This window comes from Clupea harengus, chromosome 19 (genome assembly GCF_900700415.2).
Source record: "Clupea harengus chromosome 19, Ch_v2.0.2, whole genome shotgun sequence".
In the NCBI taxonomy this organism is placed as follows: domain Eukaryota; kingdom Metazoa; phylum Chordata; class Actinopteri; order Clupeiformes; family Clupeidae; genus Clupea; species Clupea harengus.
The window spans coordinates 3,263,593-3,270,859 of record NC_045170.1 but is presented as its reverse complement, the minus strand read 5'-3'; the positions used below and the strand labels follow the sequence as shown (position 1 = coordinate 3,270,859).

Genomic DNA, 7,267 nt, shown 5'->3' with positions numbered 1-7,267 from the left:
AAACTGTAGTTTAAAATAGTTTCAACAGATACTTTGTTTGTAATCTGAGGAACTCAGATGTAAGTACTAGATAATTACCATAATGTAGCAGGAAATGATTATACTTCTATTCAACTAATCACCTGAGCCTACCCTACCTCTGTATCTATGTTAGTGTTTTGATTTGTTGTTTTTTGTATCTAATGACTGCGTTGGCAATCTAAGTGTTCTATTTGTGATGTGAATAAAGCACTTCTAAAGCAATTTTAATTTGAAACTCACAGAGGTGGATCACTGCAGCAAGAGCTGGAAGGGTGAAAAGCAGGCCGAGGCCAAGAGCCAAAGGAAGCAGCGCAACCCTTCTGGACTTGGAAACTTCTCCTTCTCCGCCACCGGCACACGGAGGATCTGTGGCCTCAGGGAGCCTGGAGCCAGACACTGTGTGAAATAAAACTCATCAATTAATAAATGAATAACTACATCTTTACCTCATCTAATGAATCATTTTTGCTTCCTACAGCTGAAATACAGTAACAAATATGACAAGATATATACGATAGCCTATGAAACAGTATTTGTACCATGATTAATCTTTAATAGCCGGTTGCAAGAGTCAAATCTGATGTTACTTACTGTTCTTCCTGACTGCAGGCGCATTCATATTCCCATAGACATGGTCCATTCTGACGCTAGTTAATAATGATTAATGTGCGCTAATGAGAGACGTGTTAGCTTAGCGACCACACACTGAGTATGAGTTTGTAGAGGTGAAGTAGTATCATGAGGAAGTTAAGGAGGGACTGAAACCCTGCTTTTTCACACGTGTCACCCCATCAGCACATTATTCACACCTTTTTTTAATGTCTTTGTAAACGTCTTCTGAACCTTATTGCTCAATCATGCAGCTTTTGCACATACAGTATGTATATAGGATCTTTACTCAGTCAGTTCTCAAAGCTTTGGAATAGGAACTGGAGATATCACCTTAGTGACTTTGAGAGCTCAGCCTCTTCAACAGAAATGCATAATTACCATGATCACAAGGATGTGTAAAGTTAACAATGTATATGGACATTTGAAGTATATTGATTGGCCACCTTCATCATTATTGACTGAGGTTGTTATATGATATCTTCCATAACTGAGGCTTTGAGTAGTTCAACATGGGAATTGTGGATGTAGAAACTATTTCTTCTGTTAAGTTAAGAAATTCAGTGAGGCAGTTCTTTTTACTAACACTAGATGGCAGCACGTATCCATATTAAGAAAACAAGTGGAACTTCGAGGTCACCTCCTGCCATTGCAAAGACATTTCTTCTACACACCATCATCCTATATAGAGCTTAATCTTAATAGATTTTAATTTAAAATATAAATAGTCTGAGATATTTTAGGAAAATATGGGATATGTTGGCACATACTCTGCAAACATAGGCCCTCATATGGTATAAGTATGTCTTAGCAGCCCAGGCAAGAGGCTGGGCCATTCCATAGCTCGTGAAGTTCAAAGTGAGTTCTAAAACTACATTGGTCTCTTACAGCAAACACGTGTCAAAGTGTAAGTCTTCCTACTTCAGAGAGCCTTTCTCAAAGTCATCATCTTAGTACATATACATACCAACTTCATGAAATGCTGCCTCTTGCAGAAAATGAAACCATGCAAGGTGTTTGTTCTGGAGGGACAAGCTAGATATGAGTGAATAATGTCAAACCAACAATGAGGCAAATTATCTTGCTATTTAGAACAGAAACATTATCTCATTGTGCATAGACTAAGCATCTTTCCTGGGAGTCTCATGCAGTCCAGTTTATTTCTAAATGAAATGATCAGATCTTCACCTAATGCAACCTCATGTGTGTGGGCTTTGGTCAAAAAAATCACTAGTCACCATAGTGTATTCATTTATCATAGCAGCAGATAACACCCAACATTGTTTTACTGAGATGTACACAACCAGACAGTTAGAAAATAGAAAAAACAAACAAACAAACAAAAAGAGTTCTCAACTCAGTCCTCAACTTCAATGAACCAAGATATGAACTCTTTTATTATGGATGTAGTCGAAGTTACGACCAACTCTGTGATTCACTTTTCCTGTAGAATTTTAGGTGAGAGATAAACCTATTAATCTAAATAAAACCCAAAATAAAAAAACGATGACAACAATCTATAATCTACATTGATTACTTTTCTACAGCACAGATTCACCTAATGTTTATCTATGCAACAAAAAAAAAATGAATGTCAGTAAAATAAGCCAACCGCCGATTTGTTCTTTATTTGTTTTCTTTTATTTCAGAAATAATCCTCTTTGTTTGTTTTCATCGAAATGCGTCTTCAGCGTAAACAATCAGCGCAGGAGCCATGTGCTATTTTGGGGTTCTGGCCACGGCGGGATGAGAGTTGGCACAGTTCAGCGGGCGCGACGGGCATGCCAACCTCATGTGGGCACCTTGCCCCAGCCCCGCTCCTCTTGTCTCATAGGGAAAGCTCATCACCACAAAGGTCATCCAAGGTTAACCTTTAAAGGCACATTCCGCGATTTTTAAAAAAATATTTGAACTCAACAGCCAATGAAATACACCCCCTCACTTCAGGGCTCCTGATGTAATGTTGTCGATTGGCTTGAATAGTTATTTTGCTCGGCCTAAGATCCTTTGTTTGTTTCCCTTATACAGAGTAACGTTTTCTTCTGAACGCACACACACAACGGACAGCTATGAGGACCATGAGGAGAAATTTTCTACAGAGAGTGAAAAATATATTTATAAGAAATTAAATGTTAAAACATTTCCACCTCTCTTTTCAAACTGTTGTTTGTCCCTTCTCCAGACCGCGTAATGTTATTTTTAACTCTTTTAACTAAGAGCTGATGTTGAATCTTCCTCCCGCCTTTACCTGGCTGTCAAGGCGATAAAAGAACCCTGAGGTCAGACCTGTTAACCTCTCCATTGACAAACACATCATCAGCGCCAACCAACATGCAATTTGCTACACCAAACACACACAAACAGACACCCCCAGCCGACAGACATGCCACATCTGTCAGCAGCTGGCGAGCCGTTAGATCCCGAAAGAACGTCTAAGTTGGCTAATGTCATCCTTAGAACAAATTCTGTTATACTGTGTCATAGTATTTCTATGGGCCTGCAAAGAGAGATTGTTTGTGGGTGTATTCACATAAATGATCAGAGGCCTTTTGAAAAAAAGATGTCGAATGGCGACAGGTCTAGCCAAAGGTGAGGTTTCTGTTTGTTTTGGGTGTGTAGGGGCTTTGGAGGATTTCACTGTGTGTGTGTGTGTATGGGGGGGGGGAGTGATCTGTGGACAATTTGTTTGCCACTGGAGCGCAGCCGCCTGTGGGGTTCACCTTTGACCCCCCACCTCCGACCCCCAGGAGGCCGGGGGGAGCTCTGTCCACGCGTTAGGAAGAGCAACTGTCAGGAAGAACAATCCAGGACATCAGAGTGATCGCCCCGCTAATGGGGAGAAGAGAGAGAGCCCACCACGGGCCAATTAGTCAGGTAGCAGCCCCCCTCCCACAGAAGATCAAACAAGGTCCTCCTTCGGAAGAATGCGGGCCAGAGGAAACCCAATCCGCTCACAGGAAAAGTGCGAAGTGGAGCTTTCACATGAGGTACGAGTCGAGGATTGGGGCTCTTTCACATGAGGTACGAGGTGAGGGTTAGGGCTCTTTCACATGAGGTACAAGGTGAGGATTAGGGCTCGGGCAGGTATAACCAGCTATGGAGGCGCCTGGACGGGAGCAGAGTTGTCTCAGAACACCAGTGCTTGCCAGCTTTCCTCACTTGTAATTCTGGGGCGCGTTCAGGGGTCCAATTGGACCGGTTCTGTCCAGGGCTCCCCCCCCCCCCCGGCACATAGCACATACTGTATGCTCTTCAGTGTCATCAGGGGATCCTCAGCTATACTGCATCCATCTTCAGCAATGTATATTTTTTTCACTTCGTCTCTGTCTTAATAATTCAAACCGTGACAAAAACATCTTTTCTCTCCAACCATTAAGTCTAAAAATTCTGGTTTTTCACAGGGTTTCCCTTCATAAAGTCAACGGGTTTCCCCACCTTGCAGATCAACTCCCTCTTCTGTCCGTCAGATGGCGCAGATGGCAGAGAGATAGATGGATGCCAAGGTAGGGAGAGATATAGATGGCAGAGAGATAGATGGATGCCAAGGTAGGGAGAGATATAGATGGCAGAGAGATAGATGGATGCCAAGGTAGGGAGAGATATAGATGGCAGAGAGATAGATGGATGCCAAGGTAGGGAGAGATATAGATGGCAGAGAGATAGATGGATGCCAAGGTAGGGAGAGATATAGATGGCAGAGAGATAGATGGATGCCAAGGTAGGGAGAGATATAGATGGCAGAGAGATAGATGGATGCCAAGGTAGGGAGAGATATAGATCAGGAACTGACACAGGGACAAAACTGAATATCAATCGGTCTGATATTTTGCCTAATAAATTACTAAATGCTATTTACAAGACGTATTTGAAATAGTGATAAATCTTTGCAAGCTAGCTAACGGTTACATTAAGGTAGTTGGCAAGCTCAAGTTCAAGTTAAACTGTCGAGCTGGTTGGCATGGTAACTCAAAAGGCTTTAGGTAATGGAAGCTAGCTTGATCATTTCCTAGCTATAACAAAATGAATCCCTTTTTTACTATCGTAGAGTGTAAATTAATTACATTTTAATGTAATTATTAAAAAGACGGGTCCATTCATCATAATTTGTTCGTATTGATATCCCCTCCTCCTTTTGCTTAACACCACTGTGTCTATATTTGATACTGATATTCAGTCTACTTACAGAAAGGGTTTATTAACACCACTGTGTCTATATTTGATACTGATAGTCAAGTCTATTTACAGAAAGGGTTTATATTCAGGAGAGTCTACTTACAGAAAGAGTTTATTGTCATCACATGTAGTTTTGCAGACTGGACACTTTCAAAGCACAGGGTTGTCTGTGCAGGTCATATATTTATATATCATATATCATTATATTTTATGTTCAGTCTGTCCAAAGGTATCAATCATAGGGCTACTTTATGATGTCTATAGAATAGTTTCAGGCAAAAATTAATTTAACCCCTAGGTACCGCAGATGCCAAGGGGACTTTCAGAACGGATACACCTTTGATAGTGTGTATTAGTGTGTGTATTAGTGTGTGTTTCGTGTGTGTTTCATGTGTATTAGTGTGTGTATTAGTGTATGTATTAGTGTGTGTATTTGTGTGTGCATTATTGTGTGTATTAGTGTGTGTATTCTTGTGTGTTTGTTTATTCGTGTGTGCATTAGTGTGTGTATTAGTGTGTGTTTGCTTATTCGTGTGTACATTAGTGTGTGTATTAGTGTGTGTATTAGTGTGTGTTTGTTTATTCGTGTGTGCATTAGTGTGTGTTTGTTTATTCGTGTGTGCATTAGTGTGTGTATTAGTGTGTGTATTAGTGTGTATATTAGTGTGTGTATTTGTGTGTGCATTAGTGTGTATATTAGTATGTGTTTTGTGTGTATATTAGTGTATGTATTAGTGTGTGTTTCATGTGTATTAGTGTGTATATTAGTATGTGTTTCGTGTGTATATTAGTGTATATGTGTATATTTTATTCGTATGTGCACCCTGAGAATCAAACCCAGGACCTGGGGGTCATAGGTCACAGCACCATAGGTCACAGCACCTTGCTCTATCGGTGCTGTGACCAGTTAAGCCACTGGGTAGTTTAGAGAGTTGCCATGGATATGACTGTAGGTACAGTAATGGTAGTGACCATCTCTCTGTGTGTGTGTATCATTGATATGACTGTAGGTACAGTAATGGTAGTGACCATCTCTCTGTGTGTGTGTATCATTGATATGACTGTAGGTACAGTAATGGTAGTGGCCATCTCTCTGTGTGTGTGTGTATCATTGATATGACTCTAGGTACAGTAATGGTAGTGACCATCTCTCTGTGTGTGTGTATCATTGATATGACTGTAGGTACAGTAATGGTAGTGACCATCTCTCTGTGTGTGTGTATCATTGATATGACTGTATTTAATGATAGTGACTATCTCTCTCCGTGTGTGTGTATCAATGATATGACTGTAGGTACAGTAATGGTAGTGACCATCTCTCTGTGTGTGTGTGTATCATTGATATGACTGTAGGTACAGTAATGGTAATGACCATCTCTCTGTGTGTGTGTATCATGGATATGACTGTAGGTACAGTAATGGTAGTGACTATCTCTCTGTGTGTGTGTGTATCATCGATATGACTGTAGTTATTGGGAGTTACCATCTCTCTGTGTGTCTCAATGATATGACTGTAGGTACAGTAATGGTAATGACCATCTCTCTGTGTGTGTGTATCATTGATATGACTGTAGGTACAGTAATGGTAATGACCATCTCTCTGTGTGTGTGTATCATGGATATGACTGTAGGTACAGTAATGGTAGTGACTATCTCTCTGTGTGTGTGTGTATCATTGATATGACTGTATTTAATGGTAGTGGGAATGCCATCTCTCTGTGTGTGTGTGTGTATCATCGACTCAACGGTGAATTATTCTATTATTATGCTAGCATTCCTCTCTATTCCAATCTGTGTACTTCAGAGGATGGCTTGATTACTGTGATTACTGAAGCTGACGGTGGTAAGCATCTCATCTGTGTGTGTTGCATGTGTGTGTGTGCTGCATGTAAGCATCTCATGTGTGTGTAGGTGTATGTCTTGTGTGTGTCCTCCAGTGCGGTATATGTACAGTCAAAAAAAATTAATTAAATTGTAATTGTATTTTAATTAAGCAATTAATTAAGCAATTAATTAAGCATGTCATCCATTAAGGATTGCACTGTGCTCCCTGGTCTGATGCAGACCACCAAAACCAAATATCAGTGACTTTATTACCAACATTATTTTTACTTTATAACCCACATTATTTTCCTATCAGAACATTTTTAATTATTTTAATTTTTAATGTTGTCATGTTTCATGAATTTCCTGTCTTTTGAGGTGGAGAGGGAGGTGTGTGTGATTGAGTGTGAGTTTGTGTGTCTGTGTCTGTGTGTGCTTGTGTGTGTGTGTGTGAGTGAGAGTGTCTGTGTACATTATCTTCAAAGGCTTTAATCGGCAGCCTGCTTGACAGCCAGGCCCTATGAGAAAGAGAGTGAAAGAGAAAAAGAGAGAGAAAGAGAGAGAAAGAGAGAGAGAGAGAGAGAAAGAGAGGCAGACACATTCCATTCCAGAGCCCATTCCACAAAAGTACAATAACTTC

General features: G+C 40.4%; 1 long non-coding RNA gene across 1 annotated transcript in view; it reads right to left on the bottom strand.

Annotated features, from left to right (window-relative positions):
• LOC116224951 overlaps nt 1-731 on the bottom strand; it is a 10,417-nt gene extending 9,686 nt beyond the window's left edge. Inside the window, exons 1-2 of the long non-coding RNA XR_004165815.2 lie at nt 613-731; nt 262-417 (exon numbers count right to left, since the gene is read on the bottom strand). This is a non-coding gene — a long non-coding RNA (uncharacterized LOC116224951). The remainder of the gene's footprint in view (nt 1-261; nt 418-612) is intronic.
• Nucleotides 732-7,267: the final 6,536 nt, after the last annotated feature.